This window comes from Hirundo rustica, chromosome 9 (assembly GCF_015227805.2).
Source record: "Hirundo rustica isolate bHirRus1 chromosome 9, bHirRus1.pri.v3, whole genome shotgun sequence".
Taxonomy (NCBI): Eukaryota; Metazoa; Chordata; class Aves; order Passeriformes; family Hirundinidae; genus Hirundo; species Hirundo rustica.
In genome coordinates this window covers 24,248,999-24,276,582 of record NC_053458.1, presented here as the reverse complement: position 1 = coordinate 24,276,582, position 27,584 = coordinate 24,248,999, and the positions used below count along the sequence as shown (strand labels likewise).

The window sequence follows — 27,584 nt, the reverse complement described above, 5'->3', positions numbered from 1 at the left end:
ACAACCACAGCTGTCCAAGGAACTTGTCTCATTTCACCAGGTACAGCACCAGTGAGTGTCTGACAAAGGATGCTGATTTGGGGTTGAGCAGTAAAGATGAAGAGTGACGGTGCCATTGAATGAGACCAAATTGAAACTGCTGTGTAGCCAAACCTACCGGGCTTATCCCTCACACAGTCACCCCAGGAGAAAGGAGGCAGCCTGGCATCACAACCCTGACACAGCTGACCACATCCACGCTGCTTCTGAAGCTCTCGAAGGACTTACAGCAACACCACATGATGTTTTTGATAATCCTTTGAGATAGTTCCCATTCTTTATTTGACCACTTCTTTAGGCTGATGCCATTTTATTGTTAAGGTTTAAATTTATAACATTCTGGCCTGAGAGAAGCCACAGTTCACCCAGACAGCTGAACCCTGACTCCACTAAAGAGGATTCCTGCATTGCTCAGGATTGTCACCAGAAGAGATGCTACAAGCACATTACAGTGTTTATACTGTCAATACTAATTTTAGACTGTAAATGGGTGATACAAATCAGTCCTTCTTTCACATACAGACGTTGCTGGCCTACAGAACATCTATCTTCTTCTAAATATCCCAAATATCTCTTATCATTTCACCTTTGAGCTTTTTCCTTGCACCTGAAAATCCCCTTCTGGTGTCTCTGCAACCTTTCTCACTGTAGCTTTCCTCATGATCAGCCTGTTCTAGAAACATCCTTACAGGTGAGACCAACCACACCTACCCCAGCATGAGTTATTATGTGGTTATTATTGCATGGGCAAGAGAATCATTCCACTAGGACTTAAACATTCGCCATGTACTGTCTCATATTACCCATAAAGACTGCAAATGTTTCACCCAAGGTGAAGAAGAGCTTTGTCTTTCTCAGAGACCCTCTGCTCCAAGCCTGTCACATGAGGCTGATGTGGCAATGCCACCTGAATGCATCTGACTGTTGTTGACCCCATCAACAGCTGCATCATAAATACTTGGCATTAAAAAAGGACAGGTGGAATGTTCAAACCTTGGAATGTTCAAACCTCCCTGGAACTGCTCTGCAAACCACTGGAGGAGGACTGGGAGCGATACTGATCCTACCTGACTCGTCTCCCCAGAAAACATGGTTCCTCTGGGAATCCCTAACAGCCCAAAAATCTGCTCTGCAAAAGTAGAAACCTCCACTAATCCCTGGGATCAAAGAGAAGCTTAAAGCTTTAGGGATTTGGCTGTCCTTGGAATGGTGTTCCAACAGAATTGTGTGTACGTTAGATGCCTTCTACTCATGGCTTTTTATAATGGCATTTGGAAAAAAAAGTACCTGAGGTTTATCCTTCAAAATGGAGACATGCTGCATTTGAAGTCTGAGGGCTTTATACAAATCATATAATTAGTATTTGGACAAAAAGAATTTTAAAAAAATGTTGCTTTTTTCACTGTTTAAGTGCAGGTGTAATTTTTAAGAAAAAGCTGGCTATCTGCCAAGAAAAGAGCTTGTAGCAGAAATTTTTCAGGGGAAAAGCATAATGTCCTATTCAGTTTGTAAAATCCTGAGTATTCCTGAAGGCAAGCAAAGAGTCAGGGAGCATCAGTTAAAGGTTTCAATGCTGTTGCAATGCAAATAGTAAACCATTACAAAAAGAAATTTTAGCAGACTAAGTAAAATGCATTTTAACATAGCATCTTACAAAATTATACCTGCCAGGCATCATGACAGCACAGTTCATTCACTGTGCTTCAGGAATAACCTCTCATAAACCAAAAAGTACAAGATTGTGTAGTCAACAATTGCCACAAGTGTAACGACCAAAAGGGTGATCACTGCTGACACATAAGGAGCACAACCTCTTAATGCAATAAAAAAGCACTTTTACAGGAGATAATGATTTCAGAGCTGAGGTAGTAAGCTGTCATTCTACAAAGATTACTAACCTGCCCTGTATACAGATACAATTGTACATGAGGTATACAAGCACTTTTCAGTACATTATTCACTTTTTAAAATAATTTGTATTTCGGGAAAAAAGCCAAAACAAAACCAGCTACCCACTCCTACCCCCTCAAACAGGCTTAACTTCAACTGCAGAGCCAGAGGCATTCAAGTTGTAAAAGTAAGCATTTAACAGCTAGACAGACTAGAGAATAAAAGCTCTGTGCTGACAATGAAAATTGAAATTGCAAATTTAACATCTTCTCAGATTCCTGAAGCCACCTTCAAATCTGGGGTAGGAATCCATTCAGGATCTGCCAGAGGAGCATTTGGACTCCAGGCACAAGCCAGAGGTGCTCGCTGCCAGCACAAACAGGATTTGGGGAACAAAGCTCAAGGGAAAAGTGCTAACAACTTTCCAATTTGCTTTAAAAAAAGAAAAAAAAAACATGTTTTGGTGTTCAGTATTTCCTGTATCCCAAATGCTCAGAGAAGCAAAAGAAAGAAAAGAAGAAAATGTTCAATGAAAAAGGTGTTTCCCAGTGCCTAAAGGGGCTACAGGAGAGCTGGAGAGCTTTGGGCCTGACCAAAGATTACCTTCATTTTCTCCCTCATTCAAAACTTTACTGTGACAGCGAATCCATATCCAAAAAATTCCAATACTCACACGCCCCGTTCACCATCCCCCCTCGACATGACATCCCACAGGGCTTCCCTTCTAATGCAAGTGGTTTAGTTCTTACAAGTCAACCAACACGCTCACTGAAGTGGCATTCCCTCAGGAAAACATTCAAATGAGCTCCTCTGTTAAATTACAAAACAGATCTGCCTGCAGTTGTTTAACATGCACTTGAGTTTCTCTTACAACAGGGCATCCTTCAGTATTTAGCAGGAGCATGTTCCCGTACTGCTCAATTATTTTCTTGCTGAAGAAACATCAGACCTCTGAAATGAAGGTTAACCATTTCTGACGTGCAAACACCGTGTATGAAGACATTGAGAACACCACTCATATCATTAATGATGATATTGCATTTATATGTAATCTACGTGCATGAAATTCAATGAAAAATACTGGCTCCAGGCTGCAAAAGCAGGTCTAAAAATGGGTACCTTTATCACTCAGCAACATTACCCCAATCTTAACTCTGTGGTCTGCCTTTTATGAACTTAAAATTATTGTGGGGTACTCTTGTTGATAAATAACAATAATAATCCATAATCCTGATGATCTGGATTAGGGGAAAGTGTCTCCATCCTTGGCAGGAATTTTTCTCTAGAAACACAACACAGCTTTGACCAAGACCTTTTCCATGGCTGTGAAGATGCCTTCTCTGCAGAGAGGTGGGCAAACATCTTGTTGGATCCCTTACCAACCCATCACTCCTTTTTTTTTTTTTTTTTTTTTTTTTTTTTTTTTAAACAAATGAGTTCAGTTTCATGAGCTGCGACTCCTGGTGAAGATACAGAGATGCGCATCCAGATCACAATGACACATTTACCACTGGCACTGGGAAGCCTTAATACCAGAATAGCTGGGAACATGGATTCATGCTCCAAGCATCCTGACCCTACTATAAACAAGAATGGTTACCACAAACTATTTGTGCTGCACAGCTGGAACCAGGACCCCCAAAAGCACCAAGGACCAGGAAAACTGCACTCAAGGCTGCGACACAGCAAGGCAGGACAGACCAGGGAAAACAGAGCAACAAAGGTATCTGCTCTGTCGTGGGTCAGGAAGAAAAAGGCCATGTAACGCTCCCAGAGCACAATATGAACATAGTCAGGGAAAAACCAATCCTGTTGTTTCCAATCAATTGAAAAGAAGTCAATAAAGGAAATTATCACTGCTCTGGTAGGATTCCAACCCCAAAACCCAATAAAACCTTCCCCTTTCATGTGCATGTGTTTTCTTTATACATAAAGGAAGGAAGACTGCCATTAAATGAGAAAATAAACTGGTAACAGTCCTCAGTATCAGGCTTTGTTTTCAGCCACTCACAAGAAACTAATTCTTGTATACTGTACATCAGACATGCACTGGCAATAAGGCATTTCACTTCAGTCCTACAGACAGGGATGAGAGAAGCTCTGCCAGGCAGGTCAGTGAGACCCGAAATGGAAGGAGCTCTTTCCCAAGGCTCTCTGCAGATGTGCAGGACAAGCTGCTCAGTCCTGCAGCACCAGGAGGACCAGTACACAGTTATTCACATGGAATTCTGGGCAGTTCTTCTGCCCTTTAATGCTCTCAAGGCTGCATCCACATACCTCAGCAGAAACAGAAGCTCCAATGTTCCCTTTAATTCTTGTACTTGAAAGGAAGTGTTTCAGATGACAGCAGAAGAGAAGAGACCGATAATGGGAAGCAAAAATTTGGTGGGGAATAATGCAAATGTGAAACTGTTAATTAAATACGCAAAATGCTTCCAGAAGCAGGAAGGGATAGGAAAAAAAAACCCAAAACAAAACCAAATGCTGCATCTACTGTAAACAAGTGTGAACACAGAGAATAAATGTATCTACCTTCCAAACTGGGATTTGACTTTCTAATCTCTCGTCTACAGATTTCAGATTTGCTTCTTTTTTAAACACATGTTCTGTGAAGGATGTCTCTGCAAGATTAAGACAAGAAGTATTTCAGCATTTAGAAAAGAAACAGGAAAAACTGTTTGTTGTTCAAGATTTCCTGAATTCCTCAGAACACAGCAAACAGCTTCTGCCCCTGTTTAACATAAAGGGTTTACCAGTATGTAAGTAAACAGTGTCCCTTGTTACCAAACAGGCAGCGGAGAGCTGTGACAAGCTCTGAACAATTCCATGCACAATTCACAAGGCTGCAGATAAGAAAAGAGAAGTTGAACAATTTAAAGCAGCTAATAGAGGAGTGGAAAGAGAGCTGCATGCCATTTCATTATTACTTTAATTTCTGTAGTACACAGGAGCAGCATGAGAAAGAATTCCACTGTGCTGGACACTGTAAACATGGAGCAAGAGCAGGCACCCCAAAAAGCCTGAGATTAAAGCATAAAACAGAAGACAAACAAACACAAGCAAAAGGTCACACAGAAGACAATTTGCAATTCCTACTCTAATTTTACTTCTATATACACAAAAAACTCCAACTGGGTTGAATAATAAACACTACAACTACTGTCATCCAGGCCCTATAAAATGCTGCTCATTCCAAGCACCAGGCTGAGTTTTCAGAACATGGTGGGAACCACACAGAAGATGGAAGGTACCACAATTCCCATCTTACATCAGCGCAAAGAGACATCTAAACGTAAGCGCAGCGGATTCCAGATTAAAATAGATCAGCCCTCAGCCTGTGAACACAATGAATCACCCTCAGCTTAAAAGATGGTGTCCTGGTTTAGGCTGAGAGAGAGTTAATTTTCTCCCCAGTAGCTGGTAATGTGCTGAGGTTTGGATTTAGCCTCAGAGTAATGTTGATGTTTCAGTTGTCGCTGAGCAGAGCTTGCCCCAAGTCAAGGACTCTGCAATGTCCCAGGCTCTGCCAGCGAGGAGTTGCACCAGAAGTGGGATGGAGCGTGGCCAGGACAGCTGATCCCCTGGGCAGAGGGATATTCCACACCACGGGATGTCACGCCCCGTGTGAGAACTGGGGCACTTGGCCAAGGGGGCCGATGGCTGCTGAGGGATGAGCTGGGCATCAGTGGGTGGGTGCTGAGGGACTGCACTGGGGTCACTCATCTGTCCAGATTGTACTCCCTTCTTTAATGGTCTCCCTTCTCATTATAATAATAACAATATTAATAACAGTAATATCATTATTGCTGAATTCAAGTATTACACTGTTCTTATCTCAACCCACAGGTTTTATCTTTTTCTGATTCTTCTCCCATTCCCCCAACATCTATTAAACCGTGCCAGATGGTTCCCAGGAGCTGATCCAGTCAGCTGAGGTCTCTGCAGCAAGCCTCTAGCATCAGCTAAAACATTCCATGTTCAGACTAAACCAATGCTCAGGACACTGCTGGGCTCCTGACAAGAGCACTTCTACGGGAAAAAGGGAGTAAGCCTTTTGGGGGGAGTTTTATGAGGAAAAGAGAGATGCAGATAGACCAGGATGAATCTTATATACACAAACTGACAAGGAGAGACGCGCAGTGATTGATGCTGTACATAATAAACACAACTGGGAAGAGTCTAGACAAGCTTTCAGTGTGCAAATATCAAATCATATGAAACATGCTGGAGGGACTCGTAGCAACCTCTAATTTTAAGGTTCTATCTGTAATGTAAAAGAAAGGCAGCAATAGCCAGCTCCCTGGCTCCTTGCCTAAGCAGATTCTGCTGATTTGCTTAACCAGACAAATCACATAAACCCTGTGGTTTATGAACACCTTTACGAGTTTATTCTCAATGAGTAAATTGAGAAAACTTATAGGTCTGGGGCTTTTTTCCCTGAAGAAAAAGCAGGTGAGGGAGGAGAGTCCCCATTCCCTTCATCCTTCCCCTTAATTCCTCTTCATTTACACAGTGAGCTACAAAACTGCATTTTGCCCAGCACTGCCACTGTCCTGCCCAGTGCTCACAGGATGAATTCTATTTTCCCTTCGAGAACAACATGAAAATATTTTCCCACTGCATTCTTCCCAAACACTTTGCCTAAATTATTAAAAGGCAACATTAACTGCTCCTGCCACAACCCTTGTGCTCTGTATATGCTTCCCACAAAGCACAGCTGAACCACCAATCCTTTATCACCTCTCCAATTTCAGAAATGTATCAGTCCTAGAGTTAAAACTCCTCACATGCTTTTGTGATGGGTAGCAAAGCCAGAAGTGAGTGGTTCACCACAGAACCTGATAAGTAAAGTTAAATTAAATATTTGGGGGGTCTGAAAAGGGAGTTTGATCTTCCACTCAGTAAATAAACAAATAAACAAGTGACCCACAAGATGAATGCAGTTTACCCTGAACACAGGGGGGGATGAACCAGGACTGTATTAAAAAAGTCATGTTCTAAGAGCAACAGATGTTTTCTCTCAAATCATTCCTTCTGGCACTAAAGATAAATCACTGGGTTTCTGCTAGATGCAAAGCCATCAGGTGTAACTCACCTGTCTCACACCAGCTACATGTCAGTAATCTCTACCATGGAGCATCACATAATGTGGAAGAAATTGGATCTTCCCTAGAGAGCTTGCTCTTTATGTTGATTCCCTCTGAAAATTCAGTTTTTTCTCTCTTCTCTTTACTTTTTGTCCTTCTTACGAGAAAAGCTGGATAAAGAAGGTTTTAGTAGACCCATCTTAAAATGCTGAAATTGCTTCAAAGGTTCCCTGATGGAGAAATACCAGCACAACAAGGAGTTTTTAACAGAAAACCTGAATCCAACAAGAAAAGTTAGTTTTTAAGCAATTTAATACTTCCCATCTCCTTATCAGAATAGTACTGATTTTCTTTTCATCAAAGCACTTCAAACACACACATATTTCAACCACAACTTTGAGGGCTCTAAGTTACACATATTCTTATGGTCTGGTGGAAGACAACCAAAACTACCAGCAAAGTCTTTTGGTCCAGCAGTGAAGTGACCAGTTTGCCACAAGTACCTCCATTGTGGGCCAAAAGCAGCATTGTGAGTTTATTTTATTAACAGCAAGTTCACTTATCCTTAAATATGCCTGACATCACCACTGCTCCACATCAGATGCCATTCTCCAACTCAGTCTCCTCCTCTCCTCCAGGCTTCCAGTAAAATTAGACTTTGCATTAAACTTCCAGTAAAATAATTACAGTTGGCAGGTATTTTTCAACACTGATTTGGAAGCCAAGAAACCAAAGCAAAGCAAAGCAAAACAAAACAAAATCAAGTCAAGCATTACCCAACTTCTCTTAGAAAAAGTTTGTTCTGTAGATCAAATACTGTCACTGGTGGGTGGCTTTGCTCTCCACTGTTTCACGTGCTCTATGAACTTCACAGAAGCACTGACTGTATACCTTACAAAATTTTCCCACGATAAAATAGGGGAAAATGTCTCAAGGCTTTCAAAACAACAACAAAAAATGATGACAGAGAGAAAAAGCCCTCCACAAACACAGCGGACATTTTTATCGAGGAGAAAGCAGTGAAAAAAAAAAAGGAAAGCAAGAAGGAGCCAGAGCCCCTCACACAATTTCTAAGCAGCTTCCATCACCACCATCACTTTCTTCTGCATGCAGATTACCATCTAACAAGCCCTTTAGATAATTCAGTCCATATATATGCTGTGTAGGTGTTTGCTAAAACACTAATGCCAGCACTCAGTCACTACAACGGGTGTGCTTTCTACTTTATTGCATTAAAAACTGTTAGAAGAAGTCACAGAAAAATGTGACAAGAAAGAGAACTCCATTTTCAGAAGTATTTTAAGTAGGTTCACCTTCATTTATTTTTCACCAGCATCAAGGCTGTTGTTAGAGCTGCTTCCTCCTGGTATAACTCAGCATTCCCATGATTCCCACACTTTATCATTCCCCTTTCCTGTTTTTGTATTCACTGCTGCCTTTTGAGGATGCTGAGTAGGGGCACGAGGAAGATAGAGACAAGAGCCCTCAGCTTTCTGAACAGCAACCTCAGGAAGCAAGGCATTTAACAAACACACTGGAATGCTGATCTTTTAATTTTCAGGTCATTTAGCCAAAAATGTGATGTATAGAAAAGGAAAAGTGATGTTCTAACAATCTCTGAGGTTTCAAAAACAAGAATTCTGTCCATTCAGAGAAACATACCTAGCACTTCCTCTTCTATCTATACCTACCACTTCTGTCTCATTCCACACTCTTAAAAAAATTCAGGATGTTTAACAAAAAGTGAACCAGGTTTGACTGCAAACATCTTCTGCCAGGATATCTCACAAAATTGCCTGAGGGCTTTAGACACTCAGATGCTTTAACTAATAATTGAACAGGACACTGCATTTTGTATAGCTCTGAGATGGCTCTGAGACCTTTGTCAGTGGTTTTTTTTCCCACATATACAGCAAAGAGGATGGATCGTTCTGGAGATGAGTCACTACTGAAACAACAGAATAAACTCCTGCAAAATGCTGTGGGGTTTCTGCTTAACATTCTCTAGCTCCTTTTTGGGAGAATTGGCAAGGTACTGGCAAATGCTTCTCCCACAGAAATCAAACAGCAAATTTGTCAGTGAAATCAATTTAGAAGTGCTTAACACTAATTTCAGTCTCCACTTACCTTCTCCTCCAGCTTCAAGTTTGCAGCTTCACAAAGCAGGCAAAGGAGAATGGAAAGACCAGGGCGACTGCTGACACCAAACCCACAGCCAGGACAGATTTCTACAGCTCCAGCCAAAGCCCCAGCACATTTGCCACTGTTGTGACACATTTCTGAAGATCACCTCAGACAAAGAGCCTGAATATGTAAAATGCTACAACGTGGTTTAGACTGGCTTCCACTTGTAACAAGTTCAGCAGCAACATCTTTTGGCCCTAAAGCAAATTAACACATGTAAAATGGGGAGAGAGTGACAGGTAGGGGTAAGTGAAGCCTTGATGCCAAGCAGTCAGCAGAAAACTCAACCTAAACCCAGCGCCTCCTGCTGACATGGGCTGTCTGCACGACACCCACCCGCCCTCCCGAAATCCTGGCAGGCCTGGACACTCTCCTTCTGCACAGGCACCACAGTAATTACTGCCATCCAATTCAATTTGCACACAAATCACTAATTAACTCAGAACATGCAAAAGGTACCAAGCCCAGAATCACAGATAATGTCCCTGTCTGTGACCAACGCTAATCTCAGGGTCATCAGGGGACACTGGGCGCCTCCCTGCATGGCTGTCCTATGCTGAAATCTGCCCTATTGTCTCTGCATGCGTCCTGCTACTTATTTATCCCCATTACCTTCTTATTCATCCTTATTACTTTCTTATTTATCCTTATTACCTTCTGGATCTGCACAGCCCCCTGACAGGAGGGTGCAGACGTGGCGGGGTCAGGCTCTGCTCCCAGGGAACAGGGACAAGATGAGAGGGAGCAGCCTCAAGCCATGCCAGGGGAGGTTTAAATTGGGAATACTGCATTGAGTATTAGGGAAAATTTCTTCATTCAAAGGGTGGTCAGGCACTGGAACCGGCTGCCCAGGGCAGGGATGGGGTCAGCATCCCTGGGGGGCTTCCCAAGATGTGTAATAAATGTGGCACTTGGGGACATGGGTTAGTGGTGGGCTTGGCAGTGCCAGGGGAACAGCAGGACTAGATCTTAGAGGTCTTTTTAAACTTTAATGACTCTACGATTGTACTTAGAAGCTACGATAAAGATTGTTATCAATGTCACAAATATACCTTCAGTTACAGACACTTGTACCTTTGATAGAGTTCCTGTGGAGGAACGGGTGCATTCCTACCATCCCTCCATCCCTGCTCCCACATCTGCACAGACGTGGCAGAGACACTTCAGGAGACTGGGCATGGCAAACCCTTTGTTCTTACAGTCACTGCCCAATCACTTCAGTCATTTTATACTGTCCTCAGCTAAAGCAGGAATCTGATGGAGAATAAACTGCTTATATAGCATACAAGTTATAGTAGGACTGAAAACATTCTGATTGGCTATGCATACTTGAGTAGGCAGAAAACATGAGGGAAAAATGCTACTTGCAGTCAACCTAGGACAGGAGGAAAAAAATGCAATCTTAAAAAAAGTGACCAATTCTAAAAGAAAATTAATTTTTCTACTGGCTTCAAAGATACTAAAAATAAGGGGGTTTTACCAAAACAAATCATTAGGTCTATAAACATCAGAATAGGTCTTGTCACTAGCAAACATTCATACACCACAGACACTGAGTAACAGCACACAAGGAACCAATGCACTCACAGTGCACTCAAAATTCACCATTTCAATTAGACTGTCAGTCCCTTAACAGATGATAATCCATCATTCCCCGGAGACTGCAGGAATACCAGCACTTCCTTCAGCACTCATGGAAGAGGAAGATGAGAAAACAACGTAAAAGAAATGAAAGACAGGCAACCCCCACCCCAAACCCAAAAGAACAGTTGCTCGTTTTCATGAATTTTCAGCAGAGGGGAAAGCACTTTACATCTTCATTCCCCCATGCTGAATAGAGGTGGTTGGCATTTTTATACCATTTCACAGACAGGAAAACAAAGGACAAGTAGCACAGCAGAGGCAAAAGCAAGCTCCACCTTTCCATCCCTCTGCTCTTATATCCATGGAAGAAACAGGCCTTTTTTGTTTTCAAATTTGACAGCAAACTTTCATTATATTCCTTTGCTTTCCCAAACTGATATTATCCCAAAAGCTCAGCTGGGGATGTAGAGAAACACGGAAAGAAGCAATTGCTTCTTTAGGAAGCCTTTGGTGGAATCCCCCAACACCCCCAGCCATTGTACACAGACCCCACAAGCCCACTCAAGACTTTAAAGATGAGCTGGCAATGCTTATTCCCAGCAACTACAATCCAGTCCATGCAGTCCATTTTATCCTGCGCCCAAGAGAAACCAAAAACAGATACACTGGAAACAGTGTAGGAATACAGAAGCCATCATGTGATAACATTCTCTCCTAACCCAACTCAAGCACAGGGGCAACTCTTTTCAAAGAGTAATTAAAGTTGTAGGAAGTGCAACACAGCAGGTCAACATGGACTGACCATCATGGCTGTTGGGCTCTTCTGTCCATTTCCTTGTTCCTTCCCTCTTCACCAACTTGTGAGCTTTGGAAAACCAATCTCCTTGCTGAAAGGCACTTCCCAGAACAACACCTGATCTTATCTGGGGTTTCCTTGCAGCAACACAACACAATTGGTAATGTGGTGAGGGGAAATTTAAGAAGAGGAAATAAGAAATGGTGCTAGTCCTGGTGAGAGGAAATGCCGTAAGAACATCCTTTTTACTTTGAAGCAAAATTAGCCAAGGAATTTTTTAAGAGCTTTTTAGAAACGCCTTAAAATTTTAAGCCAATAAAGAAGACCCCCATGGAACAACTTTATGTTGCCTAAGACTTTGCAGATACCACACACATGAGCTTCCCTGCCCAAAACCAGCAGTGGAGCTCTTTGTCCAGGACATGGAGGCCCTGCTGCACCAGCTCTGCGCCCTCCCTCCATTACCTCTGCTGACAAGCCAGTTCTTGTTCCTTGGTGTCCTGCCAGGACCTCTCCTGTAAAGCATCCCAAGTGCCAGCACAAGTGGCAACATGAAACTGCGTGGAAATTTGTGCTGCTCTGGCTTTTGCAGGTCACTGCAACACCACACAGCACGGGTGGGGACATAAAACAGAAATACCAACAAGCCTTCATCTACAGAGCAGGGCCTTTAACCAGCCAAAGCTACTGGAATCACAAATCCCTGTATTCCCACAGCCAATGCAAGTGCTCCCTCTCACCCCACAGTGGGACTGATTTCTTCAATCAAGCCCCATCCCGAGTTTAACTAGTGAAGGCTCATCAATTAAACTTCACCCATACTTCTCCCCCACAAACACACACTCAATTAGCTATAGTTAAGGTGCCATAGTAAAATGGATTTAAATCAAATACTATTTCTTTTTTTTTTTTTTTTTTTGGTTGCTGTTGCTTTGCCTTTTACTTATCTACTGTCTTGCAATCAAATCCCAGAATACAAACCAGCACCACCATGAATCAGGGAACTAATGTAAATGGTGATTATTTTACTGTAACACCAATTATCTAAGTGGTTTGTGGTAGAAAGAGAGAAAGTTTAGGGAACAAACAAGGGGTGCAGCCAGAGATCAAAAGAAATACTGCTCCTAAGTGGAATATTAACATTTCCCCCTGGAAGAGATGACAGGAAGATCGGTAAAGCACATTAAGCAGAATCACTGCAGTTCACAACTGGAATATTTACAAGCTTTTTGGCTGATCTTTAATATTTCAGAATCGAAAAAAAAAACCTGACTGAATCTTTCCTCCTCGGCCTTACCCATATCTGTGGTGCTGTTCTGCCCGATTTGAGTGACAAATTTTCTGTCTGAAGCCAGCCCAACTGCATGTCACCCATTAGAAGAGAAGTGTGCACAATGAGGAAAAGCAACATAACCATAGCAGCCTACAGAAATCAGCTCTGGCCTGGAGCACTCACTCAGAAAGTATTTATTCATAGCACACACCATATGAAGGACAGGAGAAAGAAGCATTTGATCATTTCTGCCCCTGACCACACACCTTGAGACAGCAATCCAAAGCACACCTGTGCCCCTACACAATATCCTTTCAACAGCCAAGTGCCTCCTTTCGGTTTTGCTAGGCCGTGCCTCAGTTTCTCCTGCTCACGTTTCCAGCCTCATGCCATCAGCTGTTTAGCTCTTCACATTCCATCTCAGGCCTCCACCTTGCCACCTCCTTGTTTATTACATTTATGAACATTAAACTCCCACTCTCCATATCATTATTCTGGTTATTGACAGCAGCTCCGGATAGTGACAACCCAGACCCAGCACATTCAGGCTCTGCCTCTACCCAAAAGAAGAGTCAGCCAATGTGAAATACCCAAGGCCAGGCTGGATGAGGCTGGAAGCAACCTGGTCTAGTGGAAGGTGTTCCTGCCATTTCAGGGGCTGGAATGATACAGCCTTCAAGGTGCCTTCCAACATAGGCCATGCTGTGAACATCTGTGAGTATCTCCTTTGCTGGGCATTGGTTGGCCAACCATTACTCTGAACTTCTTCCCAGAAGGTAATTTTAAATGCATGCTAAACCCAAGGTACCTAAAGAGTCCAGTCTGCATGAGGAAGGTAGGGACTGGAGAAAGGCAGTGGGGAGCTGAAGCTGGGGGACACCCAAATGCCAGATGTGCAGGGGAGCCATACACCTTCTAAAGAGGACAACCAGAAAGACATGTGATGTGCTAAACCTCAGCAGCAGTGATATGTACACAAATTTTCCTATTTGTAAACAAATTAACATAGCCACAATGTTTGATTGTACTTCTGTTTTCCATGACGGATGAGTCAGAACTGTTGTTTACAGTTATTTGCAACACAACCCCGCAGTCCATCAGCACTGCCTTCGCCCCACGGAGGTGAAGCTTCAAAAAACATCAGGAAATAGGGATGCACACCCCAGCCCCAGGACTGCACTCTGAGCATTAATACTTGTCATAGACAGCAAGACAGCAGGTAATTACTCCCTGTCATAATTCTGAACATAAGAATAGTATTTGACAAGCAAATCTGTTATGAGAACAGAATTAAGCTACTGAGGTTCAAGCTGATCAAAGGATTTTAAAAAATAATCCAGATTTCACTCTGGATTTAAAAAGAAAAAAAAAAAAAAAAGCACTCCAAAACCCACTTTAAAAAGCAAGAAAAAGAACCAGTTCTTATTTTTGTGATAGCAAAGCACAGAACAAGCTCAGAGTCTTACCACAAAGACATTGTTATGGCTGTAGAGAGCCTGGATGGGCAGTTCCCATCACAGGAGCTCCACAGCCCCCAGCAAAAAAGAGCTGTGGTCTCCCATCTCCCATCCTAGTGCACCATTCCCTACCCCATGTCGTTTTCCTCCTACTCCAGCAATATCTGGAAGCATGTACATTTTCTCCTCCTTACCACAGGCTTTGAAACCATTTTTACCAGCACATGCTTGCTCTCTTTTTTCCCCAATATTCCCCAAAACAAAGCAGCAAACAGGACAGAAACCAAAGGAACTGCCAAAGACATATGCACACAGCATTCCTACGTTTCCCCGTAAGTACAAACAACTGAAGGTCTAAAGCACTGCCCCTGAGCCCACTGTAATTTCCATCAGCTTTAAACTTAGTCCTAGAGCACCTCAAATCCTTCAACCTACTCAACACGGTGGCTAATGACCAGGTAGGAATGAGAAACTGGAGACAGCCTCCAACCGGCATACTCTGCCTTAAGGACCAAAGTCACTCCCATCTTCTGCTTTCCATTAGTCCTTTGACGTTTAAATCAAGGCCCAGAACCAGTCCTACAGGCTGATGATACAGAAAGGTCCCTGCACTCCTCCAGTGCTGGGGTTTTTCTCCCTCAACACTGGTCAGCATTCTCACAGTCAGCACCTCAGCTTAGTCTGCATTTGGAGAAAACCTTATGTGTACGGATGCTAGCTCAGAGAGTTTGATTTCACTGGCACTGAAGCAGCAGACTGAAGCTCACATGCTACTTTCATTTCTACACCCAGTCACACTTAGTATTTTGAAAGCAGTAAAACCATTTCAACATAAAAATTCAGGCATGTTCATGACATGTCAGGGGAGATGGCAGCAGGTAAGGAATGGAAAATTACAGACAAGTAAAAGAAGAATGGGAAATTGAACACTTGAAAAAGTAGAGAGGTCACCAATTTACCCTTTAAAAGAATCCATCAGCAAACCAGACAGCACCATTCACCAGGTAGCAACCATGAAACAGAAATCCAGAAGTCTTCAGGGCTGCCTACACTCTTACTTGCAATTTTTATTCCTGAGGATATTCAGTCACAACCAAGATCAAAAGCAGAGCTGACCCCAGACGCTAGGAAAGCCCACAGATTGTGAGGGATAATTTCCTTGTCCTTATGGCATGGTTAATTCACCTGGGATCTTCCCTCCCACCTCTGCCTCTGACCAGAACTGCATCAAAACTTGCCTCCTGCTTGGTGAGACGATACAGGAAGCAGCTGATGCTGATCATGGCAAACAACAGCCTGTTTGTGCCCTTTCAAAGCACAGGATGATGCAAAAATGCCCCAGAAATGAGTTGTTTCTTCTGCATTCGGCTACAGGCACAAATATACAGAAACACAATTACCCTGGTTATTTACTCTCCACCAAAGAGATAAGGGCTGTGACGACAAGAGTGAGCAAGTGGGTTCCTCATGGGCCTTCCCAGGACAGCAGCAGCTCTTGGGAGAGCAGGGTGGAAGAGAAGAGAGGAAGCACTGTCATCAGTCTCCATCACAGCCAGATCATTCCTGTACCTGATATGTTTTATTTCAAAATCAGGTCTTAGACTGGTGGGGGTTTGCACCTCGGGCTTTCTTTTGGAGGGCAAGCAGGAGGGAAAAGGGAGCAGAAAAACAACTACTTGCCTTACTCATCACAACGGGAGCAAAGAAATCCATCCTCATGCACTGAAGGCATTGTAAACCCCAGAAAAATAGGAGCCCTCGATGGGTTACACTTAAAGAACATCTTCAGTGAACTGCCATCTTGTTTTTGAAGTCTCCCTAGTCCCTAGTCCCTAAGGTTACACTTAAAGAACATCTTCAGTGAACTGCCATCTTGTTTTTGTAGTCTCCCTAGTCCCGTGCTGCTGCCCAACCCGTTCTGCCTACAAAGGAAAGCCAGGGCAGGGCCTGGAAGGGTTTGGACCAATTTTTCACCGAGCAGCAACATCACTAAGTGCTGATTCTGCCACATTTGCTATTGCTCCAACCTCAGCACCTTCCGAAGCCCAAGGCCCTGAGGCTTTGCCCAGCCACCCTTCCCTGACTCGGCAGAACGCCGTCCCAACACCATGTATCCGTGAGGGCAGGACTGGCGGCCCGCCTGGCGCTCGGACACGGGGCAGGAAGGGCGACGGCCCTGTTCCCACCCTCGGCAGCTGCTGGGCGGGAAGGAGCCGGGAGGGAGCCGGGGCACGTCCCGAACTCCCAGCTAAGCTGGGCGGCTGAATCAGCGCGGGTGGACGGTGATTTGCTGCTGACACAGAGCTGCAATAAATCACCACCTTTCTGGAGCAACGAGGAAGTTGCAGGGGTGACTCAGTCATCCTCCATCCTGACGCCACTCCAGGAGCAGAGCCACTTACATCCCCCGGCTTTGGGCTGTGCCCGTGGCCCAAAAATAGCTTTTAAGCCAAATCCTGCAGTCATCATTTAAACCTGAAACCCTTTTATTTACACTCAGCAAGAACTCATGTATGTTTTTGACAATTCTGAGAGTAACCAGTGCTTAAATTATTTGCTTAGCAAAGGAGTCTATTTAACTACAAGAGTTACACCAAGTATGCAATGTTTTCTGACCCACATAGAAGCTAATAATTTGCATTTTATGGAACCGCTTTGCATAGACGACCCATCTTAATGGCCAACAACTTACTGTACAAGAATTAATAATTGAAAAGCATCTCGTCAGCACTGTTATTTGTGTTACAGGTAACTCACAAACCTCATTACGCTGTAGCATTAAATTTCCAATGACCTTCTGCAAAGCTGCTCACTCTGAGAGTCTTTTTTTAAGGCATGATCTCTCAGAATGCCAAGCGATTGCTGAGAAAGTACGTGACAGCTACCCAGAGTCTGTGGGAGAGGCCAGGCAAAACACCCTGTCAGAAATACATCGGCCTGATCCCCCTTTGGCTGAAGAAGTGACTTTGACTCCATGAATCCCCCCTCTCTCCAGCCAGTCCCTCGGCCAAGCTTCTCTCGCAAATTTCTGCCTTAATGCCAGATTAATCCTACTTCCTCCAGTCCCCAGACATCTAAGAAGCTCCAGCTCTTTTCCTCTCTAATCACTGGCTTTTAAACTATTTCTGTGGCACCACCCAAGCATTTGCTGTGGATGAAAGAAGGCCCAGAGACTAGCACAGAAGTGTAAAGGCAAACAAAAATTACATAGCAAAGCCTGCGACTTTCATAGTCTTAGGGAAATTAGGTCCCCTGAATCCCATGGCATCTTTGAGAGGAGTCGAGTGCATAATTTTCCATTATGCTTGTAAAAAATCCCCAAATAAATGTACAACAAAATGCAGCTTCACAAGGCCGAGCATTTATCATTCTCCTAAATGTTGTTACTAAGCCTGAGGTCTCTTAATTCCATGTTTTAAGGTTTGATTTTCCAGAAAACAGACCTTCTTTTGCCAAAATGCCGAAGATGCAGAACGGTAGCTACAGGAAAATCCAGCTGAGAGTCCGTGGCTGGGGAAGGCCAAGAGAGCACCCCCACATTTGGAGCTGCTCACCCCAATGTGCCTGTCCCGCCGACAGAGCCTCTCCGTGCTGGGAACAGTCACTCCTCGCTCACGGTGACATCCTCGCTCAGGGCTGTGCCCGTGCACAATCTGCTCCAGAACACGCTCACTGTCCGTGCTGCTCCCAAAGCCTCTCTGGCATCTTTCTGCGGACTGAAGCAGGGAGATTTGGGGCAGCCAGGGGCTGATTTATCTCTGCGTGAACACCTGCGGGTGTAATTCGCGCAGCTCTCCCAAACAAAACATTTTCACTGCCATAGCAAAGGCAAATTTGCCCGAATCCAATTTGTTTGGTACTTAATTAGCATCTCTGCTGCAATGCTGGAGACAGAAGAAAGAAGCGCTCCCCTCCTCCAATGAGCACCAGGACTTTTTAATCTCAGATACACCTTATCCAGGACGACCAAAGCAGAAGGAATACAGCTCCCTCTTACTATTAAACAGAGATCATCTCAGAAGCTTGTTCATCACAAGGTTTTGATTTTAATTTTGGTAGCCCTGGCTGATAGACTCCCACACCTGAAAACTAGGGAGTAATTTAAAAACATACATCATAAGAAAAACAATTATATCCATTAGACCTTTAAGCGGTAAAAAGAATAGAGATGGTTTTAGAAAACCCTGGCTGGCTTTCTTTTCACCCACTAATCAAACAATTCCCTGAAGTACTCGCAGGAGTTTCTCCTCTCCACATTTCTGAGGCAGGCAAAGAGGAGAGCCAGATCTGCTCCCCGAGATTCAGCCTGGCTTATTCAGCAGCTTCAGCTCTGCTATTTCAGATTCCTGCAAAAATGAAGGCTTAGAAGGGAAAGCTGAGCCTCCGGGCATCCACCAGACCACAACTACTGCACGCACGTAAGAGGCAGGGCTGCACTGGAGGAGAGGAGCAGCAGCCTGTCCTGCAGCATCACATGGCTGGCCATGCTCAGCAGCCCAAACCACAGCCTCAAACACCCAGCTCAGAGAACGCCCTGGAGCCGGGCACATCCTTCGGTAACAAAAGAGCGGCTCCTGCACACCATCAGTGCATTTACTGCACGTCAGCTGTGCTCCCTTCAAGATGCAGCTGGGTGAGCAGGCCTGTAGATGAAATTAAGCAGCAGGATCCAAAGTGGTTATTGCCAGAACACAGAAACATCTTAGTCATCCCTCAAAGTTGAAGCAGCAATGGGCTTACAGCCCATTACCAGCCCTTAGAAAGACAGCATTTGTTTTGGTTTACCAGCCGATTCTTCCCTCAGACTGTTTTCCACTGGAGATGTGCAAATGTCTGCTACTCAGAGCTTTACTGAATAGCAATTTAAAAGGCATGCTCCAAACACAAAAGTGAACTTCAACAAGCTTGCTTCCCCAGGAACAGCACACCAACATCATGAACGTGCACAGGGCATGGAAAATGCTGTTGCCACTGTAAAAAACGGGACTACAAGCAATGTGTTCCTTCCTCTGTGTCTTCCTGCAAAAACAGTCTCCCTGCCCAATATCCATAACTGCACAGGCTCCACAAATCTAACTAGCCATGACTCCAAAACGCAGAGCTCTGTCTGCCTAACTGCATAAACATTAAAGTTGTTTTGCTTTTATTAATAAAATCTTGGGACAGGATGAGATAAAAATCCTAAGGAGGAAAGTCTAAGAGGTAAGTACCTCCCCCTCCCTGAGTAAAGAGCTGTCTTTGTGTGAATAAACTGGGCAACCTAGATAAACTTTTCCTTGTTTATTATAAAAGTACAAGTTCACCAAAGTCCTTTTATGTCCTGATGTATGAAATCATTCCAGCTACATATAATTTCACAGAGCCAAAGGGGTGAGGCTATGGTATTTATAGGTACATTCAGGGCTAAAATTTTGGTTAGCAGCAACATTTTTATGGCCTCAACACCTAACATACTTTTGGGAAAATGCCCACCTGTATATATAGATCCTGCGAAATTTTGCCTATTAAATACATATTTCAAGTGAACTTGCTGTTTATCTTCTTCCAAACTTGACAGATAAAGACTGGGCTTTCCTCTTAAAGATTCACAGACAGAAGGAGAAGAAACTGAGGTCACTCTCATAGCAAGAGGAAAGCCTCTGATCCCATCCTAATGCTTTCAGACGTGTTCACCGGTTTGGTTTCTTTATTCTCCAAAACAGGGCCTCAGATTTCCTAAGCACATATCACACATTAAGACATGAATCTCAGTAAACGATTCAAAATACAAAGAGACAGACAAGGCTCCACAAAAAAAAAGGGAAAGAATGACTTTCTCTTATGCAGATAACAAATTAGGAGCTTACAATGGTTTAAAAACCCGTTTCTCCAACCCTCTTACCCAGAGCCCTGCCTAAAGTCTGCTCAGGACTGGATCAATACTCTACTTAGATCACTTGGCACTGGCATCTCTTCACTCCAGAATTACCTTCCTTTGAAGCAAGCAACAGCAGACATGCAGGCAAAGGATGCTGTTGGATTAACACTGTTCCAGAGATCGTATCCATATCCATATACTACTGTCGTGTAAAGCATCATTATGTAAGCCTCTCTTTTTAAAATAAAATGTTTGTCTGGTCAGTCTCTACTATTATCCCTAAACGATCAGGCTGAAATTCCACCCACTTTAATCATAAGTTTACAGGCGTGGAATAGTAGTAAAAATGACAAGATGAAGAATTTCTATTTGCTTTAAAAACATGGACATTCTACCCATTTTTATCAACAGGATTTCAGCAGCTGCCACAGTAAGGGCACTGCCCAGGCTCCCCAGGGAATGGGCACAGCCTCAAGCTGACAGAGCTCCAGGAGCGTTTGGACAACGCTCTCAGGGATGCACAGGGTGGGACTGTTGGGATGTCAGTGCAGGGACAGGGCTTGGACTCAGTGATCCTCATAGGTCCCTTCCAGCTCCAGATATTCTTTGATTGAATGATTTTGATAATAAATTACCAACCTTTGAGAAGCTTCTTTCAATAAACCAAACACAACTTTACCACCAGTACCCAGAAGTCTGTGACCCAGAGAGCTCCTGTAACCCAGCACAAACTCCTGAATCATCAGCACAAAAGCAAATACTGTAGGTCACTTCACAGCCAAAGGATCCTGCTTTCCTGCCACACAAAGAAAAACTGGAATTTAAACCACAACTATGTTACCACCCATCTATTCCTGAAATGGTCAAGGATGGCCTGGTGGAAGCCAACCTACAGAACAGTTCAGGGACTGAGTTACTGCTGTTTCTGCATCATGCAGCACTTACTAGAATCTGTATTACATAACTTCAAGCTCTTTAACACAACTTTTAAATTCTGCTCTCCGCATTCTTATGCATCCCCTAAAATGTTGCACCAGATCCCGTGCTAAGATTTACTTTGGTTAATCTTTCAACAGTTGCCGAAGTTGCTCCTTGGCTTGCAGCAACTCTTTTTTCATCTGAGTGTTTCTGAATCAAGACTCACCCCAATCTATGTCCAAGATGCACAGCTGCAAAAATCACTTCTTGTATTCGAACATTTTTTTGCATGCAGTCACCTAAATATGACAGTCATAACAGTACCTATGCATGCAAGGTGGCTGTAAACAGGGCTGGGATTATACCTCACTGCAAATATAGAGCAGTCATCTTCATATACCTTCTAAGACCACTCAGCATCCCCACATATAATTCATTTCTGTCTAAAAATCTAAAAAGAAATATGTTCTTCTAGAATTCAGATAAAATCACAAGCACTTCAAATGGCAAACTGTAAAACAAAAAAAATAAAATCCTTCTCAGACTGGACAATTATACCAGAAGTTCACCAGCACAGTAGGCTGCGAACACTAATACCATGAAGTTTTTCAAAACTAATTAAGACTTTTTTTTTAGAGAAGACACTCCATCAGCAGCTATTAAGCCTCCCTGGAACTACCTGCCCAAAGGTCTCCTAGAGTGCTGACTGCTACAAGGGCTTACCAGGAGGAGAACTTCACTGTTCTAGTTTTCCTATGCACCTGGGAGTGGTCCCATCAGAAGAGCTACTGAGCTAGACAGACCTCTGGTCTGACCCAGAATGATTGCTCTTACTTCATTCACAAGATTGAAGATGACAAGAGACCAACCTGCTAATAAATCAGAGCAGAAGTAAACTCATACCAGTAAAAGAAATAGTCTTAACATGACTGATTGCATATCACATTGCACACTGCCTCCTCTGAACATCCTACAACAACCCAGCCTTAATAATACCACCTATTCCCTGAAGTACATCTTTAGATTCCAGTGTACCCAAAATGTGCTTGTGTACATTTATCACAAATGCTATACAGCACACAGAGCAGCCAGTAGCAGTGACAGACATTTGAAAGTGCCTGTGAAATCCCTTTGCAATTACTTATCTGCTTACATAGAGTTAAACACAGCCAGCAAGGAAATAAATAACAACAATAATAATGAACGCTTTCCAGAGTATTTTCGCACACGTATTCAAAATGTAATCCTGTTCCATCCCCTGCTAGAGGATGGAAAAGCAGCACCCTCAAGGGTCGCATACCTTTCCTTGAATGAGAGAAGATTGGAAGGCTCAGGCTTCACACCAAAACAAAGGCCTCTGGAAAACTGACTGCAGGAGTTGCTTCTTCTTCCTTTCCCCCAAACACCTGATGCCGTCACATCCTGTATTTTCAGAACAAGATGCACTCCTAGAGCTGCAGTGCCCAGGCGAGCCCACCGCAGCGCAGCTGCAGACGGGGGTCCCAGAGAGGCACTGCACACACACTGAGGTGTCCATGCTGGCCGACACCTCCCTCTCCTCCCCACGCTCCGAATATTTCCCCCACACCCCAGCCTGCCCCTTCCCCTCTCAGCTCCTGTCTCTCCCGGTGGGGTGTCATCTCCAGCACGGCAGCGATGCCTGCGCCAACCTTTGCGGCGCGGCCCGCGCATCATCGCCTCCTCGCTGAGCAGATTCAGGGAGACAAGCCCTGCAAACCTCTCCTGCAGCAATGCTACCTCCACCACGACGACAAGAAATGGCCAACTAGTAACGGACTGCTTGAGGGGCTGCCAGCTTCAGCAAATGTGGCTGGAATTGTGGGTTTTGTTCCATTTAGGAAGCTTCCAGTTGAGCGTTGGTCATCTTGCTTGACCCAGCCCCTGGACCGCAGTAGCCCAGAGCCCGCACAGCATCCCAGGCACCACTGGCTGTGCACAAAGACGTTCGACGAGGCCTTGGATTGTCAACTAAATGAAGCCGAAAGTGAGTTTGCCCATGCGTGCAGGCAGCACCTAAGGCGCTGCAGAAGCTCCTGGAGCACAGACAATCGATAGTAAGTACATCATAATCCCAAAGAGATTGCTAAAAATGTATTTAGTACATTACTGTGTCCACTCATTGTGTTTCCATCCAATATTTGCAACATGCCAAGTGCAGCAGATCTGCCTGATGTAAACAGCTGCCCTAATCCACGCTGTTCTATAGATCGTGTTTACCCAAAGCTGAATGATCATTTCAACCTTTGTTAATCTGATTGCATAACAAACCACAGCAGCCTGAAATAACCAAGCTGCTCTCTCAGGCACACATCAGCTGAAATCAGTCATTTCAGCACCCCGCTTCTTGTAAAAAGCAGAACAAACCCCATCACGGAGAAAGAAGAAAATAAACAAAGCACCTGGCCGCTGCTCTCGCGTCCAGCCACCACGCACATCGCAGCATGCGGATGCCAGGGAGCACATTCGCACCTGGAGCAGGCTGCGAGCACAAGGCAGAGCAAAATGTTCTCAGCCACCGAGCTCCACTGCGCAACTGAAGCACATTCTGCTGGATCTCATTCACAGCTCGGGCGCAGGCTCGCAAGCAAACGTGGATTTTCAAAACATGTAATTGCACGTATATAAACAAAGGCCATAATTTACATGGCAGATCCTATGAAAGCTTATCTAGCACATGACATCACACCCATAAATTACAACTTAAAGCAACTGTGCCAAACTGCTCCCACCCTCCCACCCCAAAATGAAGATGATTAATATCAAACCCTGCTCATCCATGCCTGCGCCTCTTGGGAACAAACACACATGAAGTACCTCCCAAGACAGAGTAGTATATAAAGATTCTTCCGACAATGAGGAGATTTATAATTATTATTGCATCGCGTCATCACAAAGCCTTAAACAAATCAAGCTGCCTCATCATACGACACCTAAGATAATACAAGGTTAAAGAGCATCAAGGAGTATCGATTGACTTCACCTGTACGGAAGGGCAAACACCCCCAGTCCCTGGGCACGGGGATCTTCAGCCTCACAGCTATTACTAAACAGCAAGTTAGAAAAGCAAAATCAAAACACACAGATTTCTTCAAACAGGCTCAGAACCATTGTTTTTCCACTGAAATCCAACCAACCAGGGCACAGGGAAAGTGAAAGGCAGGCGAATGGGGAACTGCACAGAGTGAGGGACGTGTCTCAGCATCTCTCAGCTTCAGTTCACTGGTCCCTGATCAGCTTGGGAAAAATCAAGAGGCGGTATCAGGAGCTAACACGACACTGCCTATTGATCACAGCCAGCTCTCCACAGCACACAACAGAATCCTCCTCTGGACTGATGATACCGGAGGAGGTTGCCTTATGGCACAACTGGCAGACGAGACAGGCATCGGCGGACTCTCTAACCAAAACACTCCTGAATACCTTTGTAAGGCAAAACCAGCCAAGTATCTCCGCTCCAGGCATAAATATCTGCTGCTCCGAGTCCGCGGCTCCCCACAAATAATTGCTAATTATCGCAGCGGCCCCACGCTCCGCCCGCGTCGGGGCAGTGCCCCCGCAGCAGGCCCTGCACCGGGGAACAGAGCGGCTCCGCCGGGTCTGGCCGCGCCAGCTGGGTCTGTCCGTCTGCATCACGCTCTGCCCGCACCGAATTCCCATTTCTGCGCGTTATTACCGATCTGACATCACCCCAGAGCAGGCACAGTCTGACATCTACAGTTAACTCGGTGATGGTGTAAGTGCCGCCCGGCGCACAAGCGGTCGGTGTTGCAATACGCCGCTGCCGAACATCGAAAAAGAACACGGATAAACAGATACAGACCTCGACATACAGCTACACATCTAGAACCCGCCGGAGAGCGGCCCGCAGGGTTCGCTCCTGCCCCGGCCGCGGAGCCGCAGCCGAGCCCCCCGGGCGCTGCCGGGCCGGGGGGACCCCAGCCACCCACCCGCAGCCATTTCCCGGCCAGCCCGCTCCGCACAAAGCCCGCCGGGCCATGAATAAAACATCGCCCGGAGGCGGCGGCGAGGGGGGTCGGCATAGAGAAATAAGGGAATGGAAAGCGAAGCGGGGAAGCGACGGCGGGAGCGGCCCTGCGGAGAATGGGGGAGGCTCCCCCCGGCCCCTGACCCGCAGTGCCCCGGCCCCGGGCGCTCACCTCGGCAGCCGCGCTCGCAGCGGCTCCCCCGGGCCGGAGCGGACGGCGGGCGGCGGGCGCGGGCAGCGGCGGCTCCCGGGCTGTGAGCGGCGGCGGGGAGCCGAGCCGAGCGGAGCCGAGCCGAGCGGCCTCTCGGGGAGCGGGCGGGGCGGGGCGGGGCGGAGCGGGGCCGTCACCGCCGGGGAGGAGCCGCCCGCCTCGCCGGGTCCCCGCGGGGCGCGGGGGCGAGGGGCCCGGCCCCGCTCATCCCGCGCACGGGGCCCGGGGCACCGGCCCCGCTCATCCCGCACGCGGGTCCCCGGTATCGCCGGGCAGGGGCTCTGAGCGGGGAGGCGCCCGGTGAGGTCACAGACGCGCAAATACGGATCGTGGAATCGGTGGGGTTAGGAGGCACCTCTGGAGATGATGCAGTCCAACCCCTCCCCGAGGCAGGGTCACCCGGAGCAGGTGACACAGGTGCCTTTGGGATATTTCAGAGTTAGAGACTCCACACCTTCCCTGGGCAGCTGTTCCAGGGCTCTGCCGCCCTCCATGGAAAGTTCTTCCCCATGGAAGTGGAGGGGCAGCTCCAGTCTCTGCTCCCTCTGCCCAGGGACAGGACCCAGGGAACAGCTGGAGCTGTGCTAGGGAAGTTTATGCTGGAGCTCAGGGGAATGTCCTTCCCCAGAGGGTGCTGGGCACTGCCCAGGCTCCCCAGGGAATGGGCACAGCCCCAGGGCTGCCAGAGCCCCAGGAGCGTTTGGACAGTGCTCCCAGAGATGCACAGGGTGGGATTGTTGGGGTGTCTGGGCAGACCCTGCAGCTGGACTTGATGACCTTGTGGGTCCTTCAACCTTCAACATGGTTCCATGTTGTTAAACTTCTTGTGTTCCATGTTGTTAAACTTCTTGTGTTTTAGTTTTTGTCCATTGCTCCTCTTCCTGTCACCGTACACTACTGAAAAGAGTCTGGCACCACCGTCTTGGCACCTGCCTTTGAGATATTTATGTGGACCTCAAACACAGCCCCCTGTGCCCTTGGTGTCCATGTCCCACTCAGCAGGGGGACAGCAGAGTGCTTCTCTTCCTTAGCATGGAAGTTGTTTTCCAAGGAATGCAATGCCTTTCAGCTCTATGGCATCGTGCACCCAAATTTTCGCTGGAAATATGTGTTTTTCTGTTTGCAGAGGCAGAGTTTTTCATGAAAACAACAGAAAAAAACTGTAGATGGAGGTGAGGCCTCTTTGAAGATTTGGTTATAAAAGCTGTCTCAGACTGTTCCTGACAGAAAATGCTACCATGTGAACTAGAAAGAGTCCAGCAAGCCTACATCCTTTTCATCACTTACGGTTTTAGTATCATCCAATAATCCAGGCAGATAAGTTTTCATCTGAGGATATTTTTCCTTCACCATGATGAAAATGTTGAAATAAATAACAGTTTGTTTGCCAAATCCTCGGCAAGATCCCATTTGAAGTAATTTCTACCTTCAACTTTCTAGCAATCAATTATTTTTCGCTACACTGGAAATCACTGCCGGAAATGTGCATATAAACAACATCAAAACATTCCAGAAGAGGGAATATTTTCAACTTTAGGTTGATACCTGTGAAATTTGGCCAACTTTGGTTTTTTTCAGAGAGCCTGATGCTGTTTCCAAAGGAATGTGGTGCTTTTACAGTGAAAGATACATGATTGCTATGCCTTTATGAACTGTGCTTCCAATAAAAACGACCATGAAAGAACAGCGTGAAGCAAGCATATTTTGTTTAGCCTCCACAAACAAACCTCCCTGATGTTTTCCTAACGATGTGTGCAGCTAGTTAACAGTCATAATAATTATTTACATGCAAATCCATTTCCTTATGTACAAATTTGTTGATGGAGTCTTCGTCTGCCACTCTCACAAAGTCAACAATATGTCTAAAAGCAGAAAATAGTCATTTCCCTGATTTCTGGTATTTGTTTTACTCATTTCTGAGATGAGACAGTGCACACTGGAGAGTTATTTTTGGAAGCTGAAAAATTATAAACAGTGTAAACAATTTCTGATATTTAGGACAATTTTGGTAGTACGAATAACGTCAATCAGCTGTGCCTGGTGCTCTGTCCCCGCCTAGTGATGTTCAAACCAGCTCTCAGTTTATTAATTCACAAATAAATTATGGGTTTATTATCCAAACCAATGCTGGAGGTTGTTCCTGCAAGAAGGGGACAAATTTCATCCTGACTTTTTTGTACATGAGAACTGAAATTGGCTCTCCTGCTTCAGTTCTTCTGCTGCTGTGGAAATGAACTGAATTGGATCTGGGAGAGTCATGGACTAAAAGTAGCCAGAGACAA

General features: G+C 45.2%; 1 protein-coding gene across 1 annotated transcript in view; it reads right to left on the bottom strand.

Annotated features, from left to right (window-relative positions):
• The window catches only part of C9H1orf21 (chromosome 9 C1orf21 homolog), a 113,222-nt gene extending 87,886 nt beyond the window's left edge, over nucleotides 1-25,336 (bottom strand). Inside the window, exon 1 of the mRNA XM_040073395.2 lies at nucleotides 25,264-25,336. The gene's annotated coding sequence lies outside the window, so the exon portion shown is untranslated. The remainder of the gene's footprint in view (nucleotides 1-25,263) is intronic.
• Nucleotides 25,337-27,584: the final 2,248 nt, after the last annotated feature.